Here is a 25,628-nt window from a genome sequence, read left to right on the forward strand (position 1 = left end):
GGATGTGCATTATCAGTTTTAGTGCAGATGCACGGCGATAAGCAGCGCCCTTGTGCATATTTTTCGGCTGTACTTGATCCTGTTGCCCGAGCATTGCCTGGTTGTTTTCGCTCGGTTGCGGCAACAGCTGTGTCAATACGCCAGAGCGAGGGAATTGTGTTATCTCATAAGCTGTTGGTATTAGTCCCCCATGCTGTTGATGCACTGCTTAATCAGACAAAGACGCAGCATTTGACCAGTGCCCGTTTAACGGGATATGAGCTGACGCTTTTGGCTCCTCATATTACGTTAAAGAGGTGCGTGACGTTAAATCCTGCAACATTGTTGCCATACCCCGAGACTCGGTCTGAGGCACGAGAAGCACATGATTGTATCCTTGTGACCGAGGAACAAACAAAGGGTCGTATTGATCTCCAGGATACGCCCTTTTCAGATGTAGATGGAGAACTGTGGGTGGATGGGTCATGCCTGAAGCTACCAGATGGTACGACTTCAGCAGCGTATGCGATTACCACATTGCAAACAATAGTGGAGACAGCACGCATACCACAGAAATCAGCTCAAGCAGCGGAACTGATAGCATTAACGCGAGCATGCGAGCTCAGTACAGGATTGTGTGTGAATGTTTATACAGATAGCCGCTATGCCTTCGGAGTGGCGCACGATTTCGGCCTGCTCTGGAAGGAAAGAGGGTTCTTAACGTCACATGGAGTACAAATAATGCATGGGGAGTTAGTTCATAATCTTTTAACTGCATTGACATATCCGAAGAAAATTGCCATTGTTAAATGTAGCGCCCATAGGAAGGTAGTCGATAAAATTGGAGAAGGGAATGCGTTAGCAGACCGGGTGGCACGGGAGACTGCGATGCAGCCCGGTGCTACTGCCATGTATGTAGTAAAGTCGCAAGTAGAAAGATGGCATGATGCGAAGGAAGAAGTGCGAGAAATACAGAGGACCGCTTCTGATAAAGAACGGGAGCAATGGTCCAGTGAGGGAGAATTGGATGATGAGGGTTGCTGGAGAAATAAGCAGATGGATCGATGGAAATTACCCACAGCTTTTGTACAACCTATGGTTCAGATGGCACATGGGCTAGCACATGTTGGAGCTTCCGCAATTGTAAAATTGCTTACCCAAGTCTGGGAGCATCCAGAGATTGCTAGCACGGCAAAGAGGGTGGTGCAGACCTGTATGATTTGCCTGCGGTACAACCCAGGAAAGGGTACTCGGACCCCAGCAGGAGGGTTCGTAACGCCTACTGCACCCTTTGAGGTGTTACAGATGGATTACATCCAGCTGGAGCGTTGTAATAATCTGAAGTATGTTCTAGTAGTGGTGTGTGCCTTTAGCAAATGGGTTGAGGCATACCCCACGAAGGACAATACTGCAATGACTACCGCTAAGATGCTGTTGAAGGAGTTCTTCCCTCGATATGGCGTTTGTAGACTTCTGTGGAGTGATAACGGGCCCCACTTTATAGCGGACGTTATAAAGTATGTTCTGAAGGGTCTAGGCATCACCCAGAAGTTCCATGCAGTATTCCACCCTCAATCTGCAGGACTAGTCGAGAAGTATAATGGTACACTGAAGCTCAAGATCGCTAAAATTCAAGCTTCGACGTCTTTGACTTGGCCAGATGCTTTACCGCTGGCGTTGTTGTCAATTAGGTCGGTACCGCACTCTCGAATCGGTCTTACACCGTACGAGATTGTCTTCGGACGTCCAATGAATGTTTGGGGTCCGCCAAAACCTAAGACTGTGTATGATGTACCTTGCGTAATGATGAATGATTATTTGGCACAGTTAACGGATAACTTGGTTTCCATTCATCAACAGGTCCGGGAGGCGCTCCCTGATCGGTCCACCGGCGAAGGACATAGTCTCCGGCCTGGAGACTATGTCATGCTGAAAATCTTCGATAGGACGAACAGCCTGGAGCCGAGATGGGTGGGCCCTGAGCAAGTCTTGCTGGCAACAAGGACGGCTGTGCGAGTTTCCAACAGAAAGAATTGGATTCATTCCCTGCACTGCCGCAAAGTCCCGCCCGGATTGGTGGAGCCCGCTGTACTGACCGATCAACGAGAGATTCTGACCACAAAGAAAGGCCGTGCTGTGGAATCGAACGACGCTGAGGAGCTCTTTCCGGACCACGCGACTCCTGGAGGAAGGCGATATCATCTGAGGCCAAGAAAGTGAATCCTTCAGTATCGGGACATGTTGTCAGAACGGCCCTTGGGTTAGTGAAACGGAGAGCCAATGAGGCAAGGGGGGGGGATCAGCCCTGCATTAGTGTAGCGACACCCGTCTTGGCCCGTTGGTGAAGAAATCGACCGCTGCCCAAGGGGAAGAGTTCTGACAAACTTTTTAGTTTCAGGAAGATATTGATTCTCTATTTTGACATGGAGAAAAGGAAGATCCTTTGTGCAACAGGTTTTATGCTCACAGTAGCTATTGTTGGGATAACCACATGGTTTGTGGAGGATGTGACTCCTGCTCGAGAGTTGCTTGTGTTGACCACTCCAGTGCCTGCGGAGCACTATTTCTATACCCTTCCATACCAAGAATTGAAGCATCGTCAGTCTTATTTGAATAACACTTTCATTCAGATGTTACATCATACCCATGTTGCCACCAATGCTACGAACTGTTGGATATGTGGTATGATGCCAGCTCATCAGAAGAAGGGAGGAACGCCATTTATACCTCTTCCTTTCTCTCATAATGGCTCTTGTAGAGCATGGTACACTTTGCTTTTTGCCACTCGGAAACCCACGGTGGGACGATTACTCTTCAGACTCAATAAAGAATGTCATCAGGATAAAGACGGATATCCGCAAGCGAATGGGACAATCTGGGAATGGGAAGAGTATCGACCGGACAATGAATCGATTCCATATGTTTTCACGAACACCAGAGACGCTGTGGGAAAAGACAAATTTGTGATTCAAGTGGCACAAGCTCAAGCGGACCTGTGTGTCCAAAGTGTGGGTTATATTCCCGTCGGTGTTAGCGATTGTATTACCATATTAAACATCGATGGATTGAATAACAGTACCTTTTTAGCATCCCATAATACGTATTTCGTGTGTGGAACTAAGGGTTATTATCGTTTGCCAGCCGGTTGGTCTGGAGTATGTTATGTATCATTTTTGTTACCTCCTGTATTTCTGGCACCTGCATCCTATCATAAGGATTTAAAGTTGTTGAATAATGTGACTGTAATTAGGTATAAACGTACTTTATCAATTGATGATGTGGATCAAACTGACACCAGTTTACAGCAGTATATCGACTTCAATCTAGGATTGTTTTTCTTCGTTGGAGCTGCCCTAAATAGTAGGAAAGTTCGAAGATTAACACGAGTGGTAGAGGCTGTGACAAACCAAACTGCTGCTGCTCTTGGGAATCTTACGGAAGAATTACAGATTACCAGAATTGTTGCATTGCAGAATTGTATGGTGTTAGATGTTATGTTAGCTGATCGAGGTGGAGCTTGTAAAATTATCGGAAGTAGTTGCTGTGTGTTTATTCCTGACCACACACCTTCAGTCTATAATGCAATTAACAGGTTGCATAAAATTGCAGCTGAAATCCATACAGAAAATGGCACTTGGTCCTTTTCTGGATGGTTTTGGGCATTGATCACTGCTTGGGGTTGGAAGGTTTTGACTGGTCTCTGCACAATTATAGCAGTTCTGTTTTCTTGCTGTATCTGTATTCAATGTGGTCCTTTGCTCTGTTCCGTATGTGTATCATTTTGTATCCCCGATAAGAAAGCTATTGCCAATGTCACTTATCAGAAACGTTTAGCTAAGGAAGTAGAAGAGATGATGATAATTGATATATATGATGATTATTCTAACAAGCCGGATGTCTTCAGTAAATGCTGAAAGGGTCGTCTGTTGTAAATTGCAACTTCGATGTGATTAAGCATTTACTAAAGACATGAATTCTCCTCCCTTACACATGTTCCTTTTGTTATGTTGACTGAAGTCTGGACTCCATTTTGTACTGTCATGTCTCCACGTGCTCAACACGAGGAGAGTCTTATCTTTGTGTTAGTTGCTCTTGTAATCTGCCTAGTAACAGTCTATAAATAGTTCCTTTGTCCGTCTGGCGCAGGCCCAGACTTGACCACATCTGTTATCAGTTAGTCCTTGCTTGACCATGTTTTCGCGGGCTTAAGGAGTATGTCAGCTCCGCCCACATATCGATCTTGTATTGCAAATGTCCATAAAAGGTAACATTCTTTGCCTCATGTTGTATCCTCCCACTTATGAGCCCCTCTGTTGTGTATAAAAGGGGACCGTGTACGCAAGTTCTTTGTGCTACTCTATGCAATACCGAAGGGTATTGTATGGATTGTAGGACCACCCTTAAGGGTTAATAAACCTTGTCTTTGTACTTTGCAGTTTCCGTGCCAACTTCCTTATAGATTCCTTTACAGGAGAGCGAACCCTTGTGTCCTGCGGGCCTAGCTGGGGCCTGTATTCATCAGTAGTAGATGCTGGAGATCTTGCGGCTGAAGAAGTACAGCTGGGTGCAGAGACTTTGATGGGGGAGTGGCACTGGTAGAGCTTGCTGCTGGAGAGGAGAAATCTTTCATGATGGAGATGATCTCCTTGGCACTCCTTAGGCTGCTGTTGAAGCACCAGGTGAGGACAGAGTGTGTGGTGGCTGTGGTTTGTTAGTGGTAGCCTCTGTGGGCTGATCTGTAGTTGCTCTTGTCAGTATCGTCTTGGCTTTGTCTCCATCTGCGTTCTAGCTGCTTGCAGTGGCACTTGGTGAGTTTGAGCTTTTCAATGTATCAGCTTGCTTGTGGTCTGGTTCTGGTGGGCTTGGTGGTCAGAAGTGGGTCCATTATGTCTGTGCAGGAGGTGATCCAGGCATTGAAGGTGGAGATGGATATGGTGAGGTCGTCGTTGAGGTGTCTCGGCCGGTGGTATAGGAGCTCTGAGAAACATGATTTTCCTGAAACTTTGGGAGGTGCAGGAGAAGAGGCAGGTGATGCAGGTGAAGGCACGCTTTGCCTCGGCTGGCAAGGCACTGCAGCAGTGCTGGGAGGTGCGTCTGGGCTTCAAGGCAAAGGAGGAAGCAGAGGAGTAGTGATGGTGAGCCGGATTAGGACATGATGTCCTGGCGCTAGGGGCGGGGTGCAGGCGGACTTGTCTCTAGCAAACATTTAGTACTCCCGCAGTGTGTCTCTGCTATGTGGTTGCCATTAAGTAGCAGCAGAAGGCAGGGAGCTTCTGGTCAGTGGTCAGGGCTAAGCGAGCGGTGGGAAGCAGGAAGGTAGTGCCACGTGGGAGAGGACGTGGAAAAGGCTAACTTGGGGGAGAAGGGTGCAAAGGAGACCTATAGAGCGGGAAAACGAAGGAGAAGAAGAGGTAAGAGCACACTTGAGAGTGCGCAACTTGTAAAAAAAAAAAAAGGCAAAAGGGCAGAGACTAAAAGAGGCCAAAAGGCCAGGGGCGGTTTCTCTGTTAGAGCACAGGGGGCGCGCCCCTCTGAAATTCCGACACATTTACATAAAAACATATTAAATAGATGAATTTATTTAGAGATACGATTGTATCTCTAAACAAATCGATGTATTTAACTCAGGGCTGTTTCTTTCAGGCTGCCTACCCCGCCTCGCTCTGAAGCAGGAGACGGAAGCCAGGCAGTAAATAAACTTTCTGAACTGCGATGCATGACTCTGGGCTTTCTGTTTTAAAGCCCTTCATTGCCATTGTGGTCTATGGTGGTATGCACTGTAGGACTGTGACGTGATCACCTTCACGGTTCCGGGTGTCCGAGACTTTATCCCTGCGTGACTTCAGACGTCTGTCATTCACAAGCATAGATGCAACCTTTCATCATGCGTGGGAGTGGATGCAAGCACATCTGATTTGGTGCCTTGTTCTCAGTAACAGTAAGTGTTTGCATGCTAATGTGGTGTTATGTCTATTGTGCTTAGACCCCTTTCCACGCTAAACTCCCCCACTGTGACACCCCAGGCCCTGGCTGCACCTCGCTGGCCCTGTTGGATGTGGAGCTGCGGCATTTGTTTCCCCAGGAAATTGATACAAATGACCAGCACAGTTCTTGTTTCCTTGCGAAGTTGATCCAAATGACCAAATCAAGCGCAAAGCGAGAAAATGTGCTCACAGTGGACAGTTCTCTGATGCTGACATTAAACTTGGCCGTGACTTCATGTCCCTAAGCTAACACTGATGCCAAAATCAAGCATTGATTTACGAACAATGAATGATAAAAACATTAAGGCAATGCATTTCAGCGATTTAGTTCCGGTCTTATTTCACATGCTTTACTTAATCTTGCATTCCCCAAGAGTTAACTATTTTATAATGTTTTTGTAATTCTGTATGTTTTTGTGTATGCCAGGTGTTAACAAGGGGCTTTGATTGAGTGCACCTGCGCTAAGGCTGAAGCCAAACAAAGTGCGCGTCAGTGGGTTGGCCTCTATGCAGAGCACACATAGCAATGTTTATGTATTCTATTTGCAACTGAAATTCTGTGGAAATGTGTGTGAAGGGGCTACACGGATGTCAAAATATTTGCAAGGCAATAGTAAGAGAAAATAAAGTGCTTAAATTTGAGATAGTGCAGTGTATGTTTGAGGGCAGTGAAGTGAGGGAGATGCGAGGAAGTGCATTCAGGAAGATTGAAACTAGGGTGCTGACGAGGAAAGAGGTGGTTGAAGATGTGCAGAATAAAGCACACATAACCTAGGGCCAAAACTCCTTCCACAGGGCTCAATGCTATTTAATTCAGACTCTCAATTTCAGAATCAAAACATTTCCAATGTTAATTATTTATAACAAATCATTGCTGTTACTCATTTATCTTTAACAGCTAATAACCATTGACAAAGCCAATCGTACTGACAGGTTTTAGGTGTACGTCAGTTGTTGTGTCATTTATCTGGATACAATTGCATCTCCGAGAGAAACCAAAATACTGATCTGGTGGCATACTATGGGAAGCACAGAAATGTATTTGACTTGTTCCTTTATAGAGACCCCCCACTTTTTTTTATCCCACTTAAATACCTGTCTACACATATTTCTATATGACTGGTTGCAGGCATCAGCTGTGGGTGCTTCCCGACGCCTGGTTAGAGCATTTCTTTCCAAAGTTAATGCTGCATGCAGTGCAAGACACGGGACAAGCAGGCAATTTAAAGGGCTAAAGTTGTCACGCTGTATAATTTACACATTACAGTAACTGTTGAGCATATTAATGCAGTAAGTTATGGGGCAGTTTTTAATGTGTTTAATATATCAATACTATACATTCCCATTGCTTTATAAGCCTTGCTTTACCGCTACTTTCAATCAAAATAACAGACTAACATGTCCACTTCTCAAATTTTATATTTCACTGTACTAATTCACCACTAATCCTTTGTGGTTTCTGGAGTAGTGTGCTACTCCCCAAAAAAGCGCCTCAAAACCCCATCAGGGGCAACAAGGGCTATATAAATGCAAACCTTTTTTTCCCTTTTTTATCCGTCCGCTATCCTTCTGAACCCAAATAACTGACTAACCTATCCACCACTCGAATTACTTTCATATTTCACTATACTAATTCACCACTAATCCTTTATGGGTTCCTGAGTAGTATGCTACTCGACAAAAAAGCGCCTCAACACCCCATCAGGGGTAACAAGCGCTATATAAATGCAAACCTTTTTCCCTCTTCTACTGCTCTGCTATCCTTCTGAATATAAATAACTAACTAACCTATCCACCACTCGAATTACTTGCATATTTCACTATACTAATTCAACACCAATCCTTCATGGGTTCCGGAGTAGTGTGCTACTTGGCAAAAAAGCGCTCCAACAACCCATCAGGGGTAACAAGTGCTATTTAAATGCAAACTTTTTTCCCTCTTCTATCCCACCGCTATCCTTCTGATTCCAAATAACTGATTAACATATTAACCACTCAAATTACTTTCATTTTTCACTATACTAATTCACCACTTAACCTTTATGGGTTTCGTACTAGTGTGCCACTCGCTGAAAAAGCACTTTGACGCCTCATCAGGGGTAGTAAGCAATATATAAATGCAATTATATTACAATACATTTGTTTGCTTCAAAATGCACCATTTGCCGATCTTTTTTCATTTTTCCTCGGGAGAGGGACCAACCCTGGACCCCAGGTTTGTCCATTAAACTTGTTCGCGTCCCTCGTTGTATAAAGGTCATGCCCAACGTTTCATCTCACCACTTTCAAATATCACCAGCCGCCACTGCAAAAGGCGACAAGGATTGAGTGACAACGTTAGAAAAAATCCTTAAAGAACAAAAGGCAAAAGCACAGAAAAGCAGTAAAGAAAAAATTATAGAGTGACAGATGTCCTGAACAAAGGCAGAGAATGAGTGAGAAATGCAAAAAAAAAAAAAAAAAAATCGCACATTCTGCTCTTGAGAGAGGGTTGTTTACCCTACTGCTTTATTAAATGCATACATCCCAGGTGATTCTACAGATGCCTAAGCTCTCAGAAGAGGTGGTAATGCTCTCATAGTATGTATTTCTCTCACTCTGCGGTGCAGTTTCCTATCTGAATTCGCGCTCAAATTCAGGATTGCGATTCACTTGCAAGTGCTTTTCACAACCGAATCGAGATTTGTGAGGGTCCTGCTACAACGTGGAACGTAGGGTAGAAGTAGATGTGCATGGAGGTTTGTATATTCCATCATCCGTCACAATTAGTGAGTGCGTCTGTGACAAAGGGGGAAGGAGGGCCCGCGAGGCTATGGCACGTTTTGCTCTGCAGATGGTGGAAAACACAACCCGTGAAAGCTTTGAGCCCTTCTCTTCCCAGCTGCCCCGGTCACTGTATCACCCCCCAACACACATAACGTTATAAGTCATCAAAAGGATTTCCATCCACCCAGGCATCCTCCCCGGCCTCCGCCCCCTTGTGATGGTTAGAAGAGGAAGCCTCGTTTTCCACCGCAATGAAAGCATATTATGCACAACGCTCGCGCACGCACAGCGGGCGCCAACGAACAATAAATGCGAAAAAATGATTGGATGAGGGGGAAGGCACGAACAAAGCGGGAGAAAGCAGAACACCTGTCGCCTTCCTCTGGGGACCTGCCCCGATGCTCTCCCGGCTCCCTGTCTGTTGTGAGGTGACTGCAGCTGCCAACTGTCCCCAGCATCAAGTTGCAGAGCACAATGTCCGGGTGGCGGGAGGTGTGATGATGGGGGAGGGGCAGAGCAGACAGCCGCGCGCCAGAAGGCAGGGAGTGCCCTTTATTATTCTCGTGTGTGTATCACTTTTATTAAAGTTATGTATTTCGTTTCACTCTACCTTATGCTCCGTGTATTTACTAATGTATTTTTCTCGCGAATCGAATAGTCTTGAAAGCGTATTTTGTGACAACAGATACAGAGGCAAAGTGTCGACTGTGGACCTGAGGAACCAGCCCCGAGCACCGGCCTTGGCTTGACTACACCCAGGCCCGGCTCTAGGATTCTTGCTCAGGGAGGGCCATGGGTGGGCCGCGAAGATGAACGGGCAGTGGACACTTGGTACAAAGTATTGCAGAAATTTCATATTTTAGGTACTGTCATTCTCACTCAACTTTTGACATTTTAACACCATAACCACCAACCAACGAGGTACCTATTTGGTTTCCCCCCTTTCGCTTCTGGCTTTGTGGAAGGGGGGGGACGCAGCATTTTGATTGGCTGCTGCCTGCTTCTGGTCATGTGCAGCAGCAGAAACATTCCTGCTGCCACACATCTCTTTGCAGCGTTTCATGTTTTTTTTTAAAAAAAACACCGTTGTCAGCTTTGCAGTTTGCAAAGCACTGAAGTTTAAAAATGCGGCGCAGTAATCCCTCTGACAACTTTGCACACCCCTACCTAATAAAATAATGCAGACTTTACCATATATTTATCCTCCCTTTCTGTGCACATGTTCATTATAAAACACAGTTAAAACTGAGTTATTGTTTTGACAAACGTGCAAAACCTAGGAAACTCACCAGTTATGGTAACCAACACACACAATACAGGCCATAACTCACGTTGCCCGTCATGCTCAAAACCCATTCTCAACTGGGCCTGGGTCTTTCTCCCATTTGTTTTGAGGCCATTCAAGGTTTTTCCAGAGATTTTGCTTTTTTGGCCAATCTAGCCTCTGGCAGTCTCCCCTGTCGTGGTGGCACTTCCAGCACTCACTTCTCCCCCTTAATGGAAGAAGTAACAACATGCTTGAACTGCTAGTATTTAGTTGTCTGGTTATTAGTAGCTTGTATTTTGGTTTGCAATGTGTAAATGGTAAATAACATGTCCCAAGTAATAAAATAAGCTTTATTCAGGTAAACAATACTGCGGTGTCCTGTACTAAACAAACATATTCAGACTGGACAACACTATACTGTGCACTACAGAGCTCTGCCTAGCTACTCATATAATAAAACAAGCATTGGCATAGCCAATAGGTTTCGCCTTTGGGACCTTATAAGTGTTTAGTTATCCAGCACAATATCCTTGGTGGAACAACATCAACTGTTGCATGGCTAAACGCTTATAAGGTCCCAAAGGCGAGAACTGTTGGCTATGCCAATGCTTGTTTTTTCTCCTGTGTGCATGTAAAGCGCTCTGATACCCATAGGTCAAGCTAGCGCTCTATAAAACTTGTAAAATAAAAAATTTAAAATCTACTGAATAAGACAAGCTAAACAGAGCAACAACTGACAATTGGGCAGCACAGAAAGGATAGGACTAGAAACCACACCATAGAACGCGGGTAGGATGTGACTTAAACATGAGAGGAAAAGCAAAAGGAAACTAAGTCTCACAATAAACTGACCAGAAAAAAACTGAAAAAGAGAAACTGGACCGCGACACAAGTGCTAGGCAAAAGCAGGGGGTAAGGATGAGCTACACCAGAAGAATACATCAAGAGAAATCAATCCATTTATGACCAAACACGAACGTGAGGATAGCACGCGACTAAACCAATGGTGCAAAGAACGGACCAGAACCAAGAGAGGAGCACAGACGGGACCTGACGAGAGCCACAAGTGACCGACTGCACAGCAAAGATGGGCAAGGATAGTAATTACAAGTAAACAGAATAAGGCTGAAGCACTAAACCACATCTCTCCGTAGGGGTCGAACCAGTGGTACTGGGTCAGGGCACAATAAAAACAATCTGATTTTAATTCCAGCCTGCTTTCAGCTTTGGGACACTTCACAGTTTGTCGAGGCCAGGAGGCTGCGTAGGCCCCACAGCAGTGATCACAACAAGATGTGCGGACCCCTGGCTGGTGCCTGCCGCACGCCCCTGGCAGCACCTCCAGGAAGCCGAAAAAATGCAAAATATTCCACTCACCGAATCCAGAAGTGCACATTGCACTATTCCCTGTGCGGGCCTGGGAGGGGGGAAAAATAGAGGCTGATCTCACCTCTCAAGGAGGGGGAGACTGGGAAGACTGCCGCAGAACCGGGGGGGGAGAAGGGGACAGCATGAGTGAAGAGAAAAGATGGTGAAGTGAGACAAAAGTAATGAGGAAGTTACTATGAGACTAGCAGAGAGGGGGGCAGTGATAGAGTGAGCACAGCATGAGGGGCGAGAGGGAACAACGCTCACAGGTGATTTACATGAGGTTGATGAAATAGGAGTGGGGGAAGAAGGACATGGCAGGAGGGAGACAAGGAAGAAAGAAGGAAAGGAGACCTTAGAATACAGGAGGAGACATCAGGGGAAGATGAAAGGCGCAGAAGGGGGATAGCGTGGGGAAAGAAGGGTCAGGAGGACTTCAGGGGAATAACGTGAGTGGAAAAGTGGAGCCTGGAGGGGGCAAAGGGCATGACCTGGTGGAGGAGGGAGAGCAGAGAAGCATAGGGATGTTAGGGGGCAGCCTAGCACGAGAGAAGTTTGTAGAAGCAGAAGAAAGAGTGGGCTAGCTTGTGGTAGAGCAAGAGAGGGGCGACCGGGAGAGCCAAATGGGGCATAACATGAAGGGAGGGTGGAAGAAGTGACCAACAAAAACGGAAAAAAATAGAGCAAATGAGGGCAAGAACAAGAAAGAATGGCATAGGGAGACTGAATACAGAAGACAAGAAAGGGTGATGTGCAAAAGAGGAAAGAAAAGAGAGAAAAAAGCATTTGAGACCAAGAGAGAATAACCGAGGGGTAGAGACGAGGAAACAAGTGAACAACAACCATAGCAGGCATGCAAACTCCAGCTGCTGACACTCTGAGCCGAAGCAAAGTAAGCGCGCGCGTCTTGATTGAAAGGAGAAAAACAAGCTTGAGGGAGCATGGTGCGGCCCCGCGGCCGCGAAAGAGTAGGCAAATGCACTCATGCTTCTGCTGGCCTCCGCCTTGTGGGAGCAAACAGCAGCGGTGCGAGAGCCATATGTTTTCAATTACCACACGCGCCGCTGCTCGCTCCCGCAAGGTGGATGCCAGCACAAGCACGAGTGTGGGGAAAAGGAGCAGATCGATGGCTAAAGGCCCTCCTAGAGCAGCGCATGCGCGCTGCCTAGGCGAGACCTAAAAAGACTTCCACAGGAGTTAAGGGTATAACAGGTGTGCTCTATGAACCTTAAAACATCTATCTTTACAGCACTGAAATACATCAGGTAAGGTGCTTTTGGAAAAAAAATCATAGTGTTATGATGCAAAATGGTTGCAAATGGCGCCTGTGAGAGTGAGTGAGTGTGTTTACGATAGGATATCTATGCTGTTCGTTTGTGCATGCAGCAGCTACCATCTGCTGACATCAAACTTGCCCCCAGGCCTGAAAGTAGCCTTTGTACTGGACTGAATCAGGAATTGGCCCGGGCACCAAAAAGCAAGCATTTCACATTTGCAGATCGCAAACTTTCATGAAACATTGCTTGGATAGTATTAAGGAGCTAGTTTGGGGAGACATTTGTGATAAATTAAACTGTTCACATATTCTAGGGCCAATAGCATTATGCAATGCTGAAAACACCATTATTTCTCTGCAGCACACTCACACGTCTTCCAACAAATCTGTCCCAGAATCAGTTGTTCACTCTTAGATCCTCTAAGCCCTTACTCGCCCTCCGATTTCTGAGTCCTCTCTCTCTACAATCAGGTCCTAACACTTCTGGTCAGTCTTATGAATCCTTGCTTGGCCCTGACCACCATGACCCCAGAAGCTCATGCGTATCCTCTTGTCTGTAGGTTTCTGTTCACATTTAAAAATCCATGGGTGCTGCTCATCTTAAGGCCTTCAGACTCTTGCTCTCCATCAGTTGGTCTCTTAACTACCCACTTATCAGAAGGACTCTGAAGCTCATTTCCACTCTCCGTTCCTCTGAGACTCCTGCTCAGATCTCTGAGGCTCCACCCTCACCAGGTGCCTTTGGATTCCAGCTCATCATCTGATCACCTGATTTCCTCGTTCGCCGTCGGACCATGTAGCGCTTGCATGGGCGTCCGCAGGGGGGGGGCAAAGGGGGCACTTGCCCCCCCCTGGATCGCTGGTGCAGGCCCAGACAGGGCCGGCGCTAGGCATGGGCAGTGTGGGCAGCTGGACCTCGCGGCTGTCTAACTAGAATGGGCCCCCCACGAGTCCATCATGCTTTTGAAATGGTGCCATTGTAGTTACAGGTGGGCAACCCCCTCCCTTTGTTTCGCAGATTTGGTGAACTGTGAAAGACACAAGGCGGGGTGGGGGGGTGAGGGGGGAGCCCTCTCCTGGGCCGGGCTGCCATGGGCTGAAATGGCAACATGACACCGCATCCCTTTGAGGTGCTGCAGACTGGGCAGGGCAGGGTTTGTGGCCGTGATTAGCTTTCCCTTTATCTCTTTCTTTTAGCTTAATCGCTGCATCTGCATGATAACAGCGTTAGGCAGACACTTGAACTGGGGTGAGGTGTGAAGTGAGCCCTGCCCCTGCATGAATGAAACGCAGAGCATCCTGCAGGGCTCACAACAAAACAAGCATTTGCAATGCAATAGGTCTCGCATTTATACGAGTTTGAGCTATTGGCATTGTAAATGACAATGCCTTTTATTTATGTTTTAAAAACCCACACATAAATAAAAGGCATTGCCATTTACAGTGCCAATAGCTCAAACTCTTAACAACTGCGAGACCTATTGCATTGCAAATGCTTGTTCATCATAGGATTCGCGAAATCTGTGCACGTGTGGCTATCCCCTGGCGGGAGCGAGCAAGGACACCATATGTTTGTAATTAACTTGCAAACATATGGTGCCCCTGCTCGTTCCCACAAGGGAAACATGCGCAGGCTTCATCCCGTTTAGGCAGCTGCTTCTGCGCCTCTAAGCGCTAAGGGTTACAATGCTAGAGAGGCACGTAGCAAGGGTCACATTGAAACATCAGAAACCCAAAACGTGGGATACTTAAAATTCGATATAAGATCATATGCAGACTTCAATTCCACAGAATACAGGCAGGTGATTCGTGTTGAGAGGGAAATGAAAAAAGATGCGCCCAGAAAATGAATGACTGCGGCCTGGCTCGTTACGGTCACATAACCATGGCCGGGCACCCAGTTCCGTGCGCTCGTCATGTATCCCCGTTGCACGAGAGTGCTTTCATACAGCACAAGAGCAAATCAAACAACAAAATCTGAAACACATAACAAAATACACGGCCCTGAAAGGGTACACTTCTTAAATTACAAAAACGTTGACACCTTTTATGTATGTTTTTTTGTGGGCTTGATGTAGAATAAACTGTAAGAGGGCGATAAAATGAGGGGGGAATAGGGAATCCGTCAATTGTAAATGTTACTACCTACTTTAGAGGAGCAGTATCGTTACAGAAGTGGACGCACAACCCCCCCCCCCCCACCAAATGCGCGAGGATTCAGCTACTCAAGGCTTCCAAGCACACCAACAGCCACTGTACGGAGCGCCCTTCCCAGGAACGCAGCAGAGCTCGGATGGACACAGAGCCAAGTGCAGGGATAGGAAGCGCACCGCGCAGCCAATTAAGAAAAGTCCCCGCTTTGCTGAATATGGCCACCACCCAACGACCTTAGTCAAGAAACTGAGCGTCCCCGTTTGTGTATTTTAGTGTGTCTTCAAGCTGCTGACAGTGAATATGTACGATTGGTTCAGGCACGCACTGAATATGGGTAAACTGATTGCGCTGCATCTCGCTGCTCGTGAACATGTAAATATAAAACTAAAATGTATTAATAAGGAAAAACCTACTTGGTCAAGCCGACGCTATACAAATACACACCAGTCAGGTGGGCAATGCGATGACATTCTATAGTCTAACTATAGTCATTCTATAGTGTGGTCTAACAAGCGCGCACTGAAGCTGACGGAGTGGGAGGGGGAGTGGGGGCGGGCACGCAGGCTGCCAAATGGTGCGATGAATAGTGAAAGCGAAGCTGACGGAGTGGGAGGGGGAGTGGGGGCGGGCACGCAGGCTGCCAAATGGTGCGATGAATAGTGAAAGCAAACAAGTGGTTGCAGGACTCCAAATGGTGCGCGCGCCCGGACGGGTCACATGCACTGTAGTTGGAGGCCTGCAAAGCCACTGTTTGCACTTCCAAAACGCGCTTACTATAAGTCTCGCCAGAGCCAGCGCTAAAGCGCTGGTCAGGCGAGACCTAAAAACAGAGCAACCTCACATAACAATGGGCGCTGTTCGCTTCCAAAGAAGGGAAAGGGAGAAGAGCAGAAAACGGAGAGAGAGGTGGTTATAGATTTTTTATAAAATGTATTTAATACTTGTGCTCAATCATGTCGGAGGACGGTGATGAAGTAAAAAGTTTGCCCCCCCCTGGAAACATTTCTGCGGACGCCCATGAGCGCTTGCTCACTCATTTCCCTGAGGATCATGTTAGGCATGAGATGCTGCATTACTTATATATCCGTATAACTTCCTTGATGTTTTGGGGTCAATCACTGCCCGGAGCACAGGCGCACTTGGCACAGTAGGGTGAACTCCTGGAACTCTGAGGGTGTTAGTGCTGCATGCACCATGATAGTCTCTCACTGCCTACTGCTGCAGTGCAACAGAGTAGCCTGAAACTGTCCAGCTCTGACTGCCCAGGGCTGTACTGATGTAGTGTACTTTGAAATCCATCTGTGTCAGCCCCCACCACTCCAAAGCAGGGCCTGGATGCACCGCACCAGATGGACGCAGGCTGCACTGATGCAGCAAATCTATAAAACCATTTTAAAAAGTTGCCTGCAAGCTCCTCTTGGCTTTGTAACTGTAGGCATCATAGATCATGGAGCCTTTCATACGGTTTTAAATCAAAAGAGAAGGGTGGCCTACAAATCAAACATGTTACCCTGCAGTCTTGCTTTTTGCAAACAAGCCTTTTGGCCTATTTAGGCCATGCACTACCCAATTACACCTTTGTGTGCCAAGCTGTTTTATTCCTAAAATGCAGATGGTTTAAAATGTGTTCTCCCTGCACGTCAAAAAATGCCCGACATCCCGCTGTGCTCATTGTGCGCCGTCTACCAAAGATTCTTCTCTGGAGAGAATACTCAATACGTATCTTTTTAGAGCAGTCTGTACACCAAGAAAAATGCATGCCTCTACGCGATTAATTCAGTGGGCAAAGTTACACAATACAGGTTTATTCATTCATATTACTCTTTCAAAGAATGTACACCTCCACGCGATTCAGATTGTCGTTACACAATACAAGTTCATTCATCCATTCATTCATCATTTCACTCTTTCATCGAGAGTATGCCTGTAGGTGAGTTGGTTTGCAGAGTTACACAATACATAATTCATTCATTTCTCTCTTTCAAAGAATGTATGCCTCTGGGAGTGCTGCAGTTTGAAAAGTTAAGTAATACAGGTTTATTCATTAATTCATTTCAGTATTCCATTCATTCACCTGCAGCTCTTGTACATAGGTTCCTTAAATTGCCTTTTTATCAGGTCAGTGTTTGATTTGACAGCCAGAACGGGGAAAGCTGGCAAAAAATGTACTGCGTGATTTAACACTTATAAAGTCCCAAAGGTGAGACCTATTGGCTATGCCAATGCTTGTTCTGTTGTGTTACAGGAGTCTTTGAACCAGTCCATGGGATCAAGCATGGAACAAGCTACGGTCAATCGCTCAAAAAAGGCCTTAGAGTCATCGTTCTTTACGTCACCTAAGGCAATCACCGCAGGGGTATCATAGGAACTATTTGTTCCATGGTAATCTTGTTTTCTTTGCCTAAATGGGATAGAGTGTCTGTTTTGCCTTGCCTTCCCCTGGGCGGTATGTGATGATAAAATCATACTCACTAAAAAAAGAAATCCATCTCATCTGTCTTGGTGCAAGTGCTCTGGCTGACTTACAGAACGGAAGATTTCTGTGATCACAATAGATTGTAATAACGTGTGGCGACCCTAACAAATAATGTCTCCATTACTGAAAGGCAATTTTGATGGCTAACAGTTCTCTTTCTCCTATGGTATAATTTTGCTCTGCTGGCAGAAGTGTTTTGGAAAAATATGCTATAGGGTGCAAAGAACCAGTCTTGGTTTCTCGTTGGGATAATACCCCACCTACTGCATATTGTAAAGCATCCGCCTCCAGAAAATAGGGTTGTGTACTGTCTACGTGTCTTATAGTAGGAGCAGAAGTAAACTGATCCTTCAAAGTCTTAAAAGCTTTTTCGGCTTCTTCGGACCACACAAAGGTAGTACACTTCCGTAGTAACCTAGTGATAGGTGAAATGATGTCTGACAAGTAGTTAATAAATCTTTTATAGAAGTTTGCAAAACCAAGAAATGATTGTACTTCACTTAAGGTACTGGGACTTGACCAATTCACTATGGCTGCGATTTTAGTTGGATCCATAAGAATTCCCTCTGGAGATATAACAAACCCAAGAAAAGTCACTTGATTGGCATGAAAGGTACATTTGTCCAGCTTTGCAAAAAGCTGGTTCTCTTTAAGGCGTTGTAAGATCTTTTTAATATGACCAACGTGTTCTTCTTCCGATCTAGAGTATATCACCGAAAAACACAATCACAAAAATGTCTAGGTCTCTCCAGTGGCGTAACGAAACTTGAGGGGGCCCCCCTGCAAAGCACATGTAGGGGCCCTCCCCCGGCAGCACCGCCCACCACCTACAGTATATCATCTCAACATCTCAGTCCAGCAATTCCTCAGGTTAAACTCACAAGTGGTAGAAGTACTGCGTTTATCAGATAGGTATATATATACACATTGCTCCTCGTAGAATGCTCTGAGGCATTTGATAAAGGCAGCACTAAGTTTTTTGGGGGGTGAATGGCCAAACTGCTGGAATATCTTTCAGGAATAACTAATACATGACTGAGACATACGTGAGAAATGAGAGCACAGCAAACATTATCAGCCAAACTTAAAGCCACATTAAAGACTTTAGTAAGTCACGGATGACGTAAAATAGGATTTAGTACGACAATGATCAACTAAAGTAGATAAACAAGTTAAAGTGGTAAGCAAATTAAGGAAACATTGCTTATTACAGGGATCATGATGTTCATCAATATATACTGACTCCGTTAGAGCCCCGATGTGAGATTAGACAACCACCAGTAGAAATAATAAAAAAAATATATATAGTTTGAAAAGGCTTTCATTTTGCTTGTAGATGGATCTATTGATTTTATAGTATATGCGGGCAAATTTCCTTCAGGTGTATTACCGGCATGAGATGGAGAGTGGGTGAAGTATGTACCGCCCTACACTATGTTTTACTTTTATTGCAGGCCGGGCCCCAGCCTCCCCACCATGATGCCCTCCCTGATTCCAAATTATCCAATTATCACCCCGCCACCCACTGAAACTCCGATGGTCCTTAGGGGTGGGACAAGGTGGATGATCCCTCATGGTCAAGGGCCCATGCTGACCGAGAGCTTACCAGAGCAAATACAGGACTGGATTCAAAAGCGAAACCCACTGAGGAAACTTGTAGGACTGAGGTGACTGCACACATTTTTGATATAGCTCGCACATGCCATGGAAGATGCCGCAAGACACTTAACATCTGCAAGCCCTTTGTGAGAAGAGGGAAGCGTAAAGCAATGGGGGACATTTAAATCCCACCAACCCACATGCTACTCAAATAGAGAGGGCTGGCAATAGAAGCTTAATGGGGAACGATCCAATACTATAAAATCCACACACTTGCAGACAAAATTGCCCTGGCAACAATCATTAATGGATATAGGTGAGCAACAGCCAGCGAGAGCAATATGGCCGCATTATGAGGATGCTCACAATTCTGCAGGCGAGGGCAGGAGCATTTTTAAATACAACGTCATTGCTGTGCCAATATCGGACACTTTTGTGTAACCATTTTCGAGTCAAATGCTACACATTTGTCTTTTGTATTTTTATTCACCCCTTAGCCATCCACAAGTCGTAACCCATCCATCCTAACCCATACAAGTAAACCACTCAAATGACCCATCCACCCACCCACATATCCAACCCCATCTATTCATCCATCCAAACCCTTTATCCATCAAACTAGCAAAACCCATCCATCTATTCACCCACCCAGCCATTCAGCCAACCTAACACATCAACCCAACTGTTCATCCATCCCCACACATCCATCCTCTTGCATCAAAACACATATCAAACCAAGACCTTCTGTCCATATTACCATCCATTTATTCACTCATCTACCCACCCATCTCTCTAGATACAATCTGTGAGCAAATGATAAGCCTTTCGCAGGCACAATAGAAAACTGGGAGCCTAGTTTTTATTCCACCCCATGCCTGATTCTTCCACTACACACTCCCACCCTGCCTCTCAGCTCACAGCTGGGATTATTTTTATCCAGATTCCTGCTTTTATCACTGCTGCGGTCGTATCCTTCCCTTCCTGCTTCTTTCTCCGTTGCCTGCCTTTCTCTCTATTACACTAGGTCAATCTTTGGAAATTAAAAATAATTCTGGATGCCCAAATATTGAACGCCCGAGTCTACAACATGCATCCACCAGCACAAATTAAGCATGTTTGCCTGAGAAACGACTGACTCTGTACCGACCCTCACAAGCTTTCAGAGATACTGATCTGTTCAGAAAATGTCCCAGTTTTGAGACAGGCCAGCCCGCCGCTGATCTCTGCTTGTTCTTAGGCCTTAGAATTACTTCCTTTGACTCTACATCCGCCCCCCCCCCCCTCCGCCTCTACTATGTATGGGCCACAATCACAAATTCCTGAAAAACAGGACCTGGTTTTGGTGATTTTGTAACACAAATTTAACTTAACAATTGGGAAATCGGACTATACCACCTGAGTAACTAGGGAAGTGTTTCAGCTTTCAAGGGGACAGGCAAAGGCTTGAGTAGTATCCCACCGTGATATTACGCTACCCATTATCAGCTACGTTGATGCAAAACCCCCAAAATGAAAACTTGAAAAAATATATTTGATCTGTTAAATGAGCATCTGTCCTTTCATGGCTAGTGTTCTGCAAACCTTCAAGAAGGTGTGATCCCATGATGTCCTCTTGCTGACATGCTCCGGACTGGCCCAACATGTCTTTGTGCCCACGACTACAGCTGTAGGCGCCTGTGGAGTATGTAGGGATGACCCGCTCTTTCTATAGGTCACAATGCCACAGGAATTGTCCATTAGCTGATGGATTTTATAGATCCCCAAAGGAAGAACCCCATTGCGGCCAACGCTTGCCAACACTGTTTTGCCCACCATACATCCTTCTTTGTGGCCAAGGCTGTCACACTCATCCGCAGCACAACTGTTACGCGCTGTAGAAGTGACACTGATAATCATCCAATGGGAGCACACACGTCCATGTCGAAGTCATACACACGTCATAAGGAGACCTGACAAACTGATGTGCTGAAAAATTCTAAAAAAGAAATAAAATCCTTCATTGTTGGATGTAGACACAAAGATTTGACCAATACATCAAAGTTACTCACACAACACTCTGCAAGAACACCAGTGATGTTTAAGAAAAGGACATGAAGGCCAACATAAACAATAAATAAAAAATCAAGCCTTACTCTACTGCCTAGGTGGGCGTAAGGCACTTCTAATTTTTTCTAACTGTAGCGCCTTTAATGTACTTGTTTGCCGCACTTCACAACGGGGAACACGGCACTTTACATGGGGCGATCCCAGCACTTTCCAACATGACGGCATTTATTTAATCAGTAGCGGCACTTTACAGATAGAGCTGGCACTTTTATGTAACTACATTGGCTCTTCCCTGCTTGTATGGCCTGCAAAATCCCCACTGTCCTCATTGAGTTGACGGTGACGCGATAACAGCAGCTATAAACGCAGTAACTCACCCAATACACTACAAATAATAAATCAGCCAAATTACCGGCAATTCACAACCAAAACCTGTAACCGCACCAATGAGACAGTGATAGCAGTTCGCATCCACAGCTACATCACATTTAAAGGGACACCACCTGCTTCACCCCTTCAAGCACTTTCAATGGCATAGTAGCAGCACTTAGCATCTAGAACGGTGCATCCAGTTTAAAGGGACAGTACGCGCTTGACGCTTAGCACACTTTTAATGGGACACCCCGGGCACGTCTCAACATACCTGCAATGCTTTCCACGGACCGGCAGGAGCACTTTTCCGAAAAATTTGATTACATTTAGTGGGGCAGAGGCAGAGCCAGCAGTCTCAGCAGGCATCCACCACTGCTGATGGGGCAGTACGAATGATGCCGATCTCTGCGAGTCTGCTGCACATGCGGTGGAATAGTGAAAACACAAACAGATCTAAGAGCATCTTCTAGGACACGAAGCAGCACTTCTCAACGGAACTTTATGGGACAGTATCAATACATACAACACGACTCCACAGTATTTCGTGGGACAGCATAGACAGATCCCATAGCATTTCACTGGACAGTACACAAACGTATCCCAGAACATTTCATAGGCACTACAAAGAGAACCCGAAACATTCCATGTGGCCGTACAAACAGATCCCTGAGCATTCCACGGGGCAGTAGCACCAACAGACCTAAGAGGATGCGATGGGACAGTACAAACAGATCCCTGAGCATTCCATGGGATAGTAGCACCAACAAACCTAAGAGCATTCCATGGGGCAGTACAAACAGATCCCTGAGCATTCCACGGGGCAGTAGCACTAACAGATCTAAAAGCATTCCATGGGGCAGTACAAACATATCCCTGAGCATTCCATGGGGCAGTACAAACATATCCCTGAGCATCCCATAGGGCAGTACAAACATATCCCTGAGCATTCCATGGGGCAGTACAAACAGATCCCTGAGCATTCCACGGGGCAGTAGCACTAACAGATCTAAAAGCATTCCATGGGGCAGTACAAACATATCCCTGAACATTTTATGGGGCAGTACAAACATATCCCTGAGCATTTTATGGGGCAGTACAAACATATCCCTGAGCATTTTATGGGGCAGTACAATCAGTTCCCAGAACATTTCTTTGGACAGTACCGACAGATTCCAAAGAATTTCATGTGGCAGTACAAACAGATCCAAACAAATTAGAAATTTCCAAACGTTTCAAGGGATAATATAGGCACACCCAAACAGATCTCAGACAATTTCATAGGACAGATCTGCATTTCTAAAAAGACACACAGCATTCCAATGCGAAGTACATACACAAATCGGACAGTACATACATATATCCGTGCAGACCTCGTAACATTTCATAGGCAGTACATTAGGTCCTAAAGCATTTCATGGACAGTGGCGACACTTCTGAACAGTACCCCATAGCGCCTAAAAGGAGAGTGCAGCACTTCTCAAGGGACACCAGAGCGTTAAATGGACAGTACCAGCACTTCTGGCCAGATCACCACAAGGGACAGTGCCAGCCACGAGCAAACCTTCCGCATAATCAGTCCCCCTCCCCGCCCCACGAAGAAAGATCACTGGGTTAACACACCTACTTCCAGAGATCCCTGTAAATGCACATCCCAGGCCTGTAACTCTGAGGGCCCCCACCCCCATCCTTTTTCCGGGCCTGGCTCGTGGCTCCGACTGAAGAGAAACAATGTAACTTGTTACTTTGTTTCTCTTCAGTCCTGGGTCAGCGCACGAGGAGCTCAGAGCAGGCTGCAGACTGCAGCTGCTTAGAGCAAGAAACATACAGCTCTCTACCGATGAGCTGAGGAGACCCCTTCACATACCGAACACTGGGGTCCCCCCCGCACCGCAGGGGCTGTGGGGGTGTTTGTTACGCCCCTGGGTCTCGCGAGATCTTATTGACAAAGAATTGAAAAGCTGCCGGGGCAGTGCATAAGCCGAATGGCATTAAGCAATACTCGTAGAGACCAAATTTAGTGCGAAACAGTTTTCCACTTGTCTCCCTCTCTCACACTGATCAAGTAATAGGCACCACAAAGATCGAACTTAGTAAACACCTTGGCTCCTCGCATCTGATCCAGAAGAACAGAAACAAGAGGAAGAAGGTATTTATTTTTAACTGTTACTTTGTTGAGTGCTCTATAGTCCAAACAGGCTCTCAAAGCGCCTTCTCGTTTAGGTATGAAAAATAGAGGAGAGGACACGGGTGAAGTAGAGTGTCTTATAAAACCTTTCAGTAGCATGTCTTGGATGTACTCTCTAAGATACTCAGTTTCAGGGTCAGTTAGGGCATTGATATTAATGAAAGGCAATTCTGCTCCAAGAATCAGGTCTATCCTACAATCACATTTTCTATGTGGAGGCAAAGCTATAGCTTAGTCTCATCGAATACCTCCATATATTGCGAATATACAGTGGGTAAATTAGGGGTGCTCAGTATCCTAGTTACAGCACAACACATTCTACTGCTTCTTGATAGCAGTGCAACATACAATAATGCGATTTCAAAGTGACTTTACGTGACGTCCAGTCAATATGTGGATTGTAGAGTTGTAACCAGGGAACTCCCAAAATGACCCTGAAATGGGGTGTATCGATTAAGTCAAATATAATCACTTCCGAATGCCTGTAACCACATAACACTACTATATCTGAGGTCTGATAGTTAATCAACCCAGAGGATAGCTCAGTGCCATCTACTGCTCTTACAGTTTCTGGTTGAGGTTTAGGGATGAATTCCATTCCTAGAGATTTAGCAAGTGTGAGGTCCCAAAAATTTCCGGTGGCTTCTGAATCTAACAAAATAGATACTGTTTGCTGTCTGCACTGAGAAGGCATAATCAAGGTAACTGATATGGTGAAATGTTTGGTCATTCGTTATAAAGTGTTGCCTAGGTACTGTGAGATTTCATAAAAATTAGAACTTGAAAGACCAATCTCCTGTTCTTTCAGGTTTACTAGTTTTCCGACTTTGTCGAATAGCTAGTTTTCCCAGCCGATGTCTTAAGGATTGGCCTAAGATTAATAGGGCATTCCTTAGCATGATGTCTGCCACAATATAGACAGAGATTAAGTCTCCTTCTTTTGTCTCTCTCCTCTACTTAAAGAAGTCCTCGAATACTACCAATCTGCATGGGTTCACTAGTTTCTTTGTTATCTTTTGTTTCTTTTTTATTTCCATGAAACAGAACTAGTATTGAAAAGTCAACCCTTGAGTTCTCTCCTTTTCTCTCACCTAGTCGGTGATCTAGCTTCACCACTAAATCAATAAAGGAGGGACAACCCTCAGGGGGATCTACAATCTGAGACAATATGTCTTTTAACTCATCTTTTAATCCTCTATGGAATAGAGAGGTTCTTTTGTCTTCAGGCTACCGTGTCTCTGCTAACAATTGATTGAAAGTTGTGATATAGGTAAGTAGGTCTTTAGACCCTTGTTTTATGGAATACATCTTTTTATTAGTTTATATCAAGACACAGTCTCAAAAGAAGAAAAGATCACATTTCAAACATTGTTATTAGCCAACTGTGAAGGCACCAGTCTCATGGAATTAACACAGCTATAAGCCAACAACCCGGAGGCAGGCAGTGTGGGCCAAGGGCTACATTAGGCTACTAATCTATGGTATGCTCCATATTCTATGATCTCTCGAGCTAGCTTGGGCTATGCGTTAGCGAAGTTTGTTGCTTTCCCAGACTTAAGAACTAGTGGCGAGCCTTCGGAAGAAGAGAGGAAAGAAGAAAAAAAGCGAAAGAGAAACAGTACCCCCTTCCCACCCCCCTAATCTCCTCTGCATCCCGTATCAGCCCCACACGGAGATCTTGTAGGAGCCCCTGTCTATTATTCAGCGTGGCTTATGAAGCTGGTCTATGTCAATGAGGCGTAAAACCTGTAGGAGCTTAGGGCAGGTTACTTCTCTGAACTCCTTACTGAGAATGTTTATAAAGGGAGCCCAGAATTCCTGAAAAGCGTCTGCTTTGTTGTCCGCCACTAACGATAACCGTTCCATCCCGACCACTGCTCATAATCGTCTAAGCCAGGCAGAGTGGTCTGGGACTTTCTTGGACCCCACGTGAGCTAACAACTCTAGACGTGCGGCGTTCAAGGCTATGGCTATCTGCCTCCCTCTCAAGGAGCGCAAAAAAGATCAAGTGGTTGGGGAGGCCTAGCAGCGTGTACGTGGGGAAGCGTGGGTTGTCCGTATCGAAAGCCTCATTGATGTCTTGTAGCATTAGATCCCAATACCGCACTAGTTTAGGACAATGCCACAGAAGATGAACTAGGGACCCAGTCTGGCCA

Source organism: Triturus cristatus, chromosome 11 (assembly GCF_964204655.1).
Source record: "Triturus cristatus chromosome 11, aTriCri1.1, whole genome shotgun sequence".
Lineage (NCBI taxonomy): Eukaryota > Metazoa > Chordata > Amphibia > Caudata > Salamandridae > Triturus > Triturus cristatus.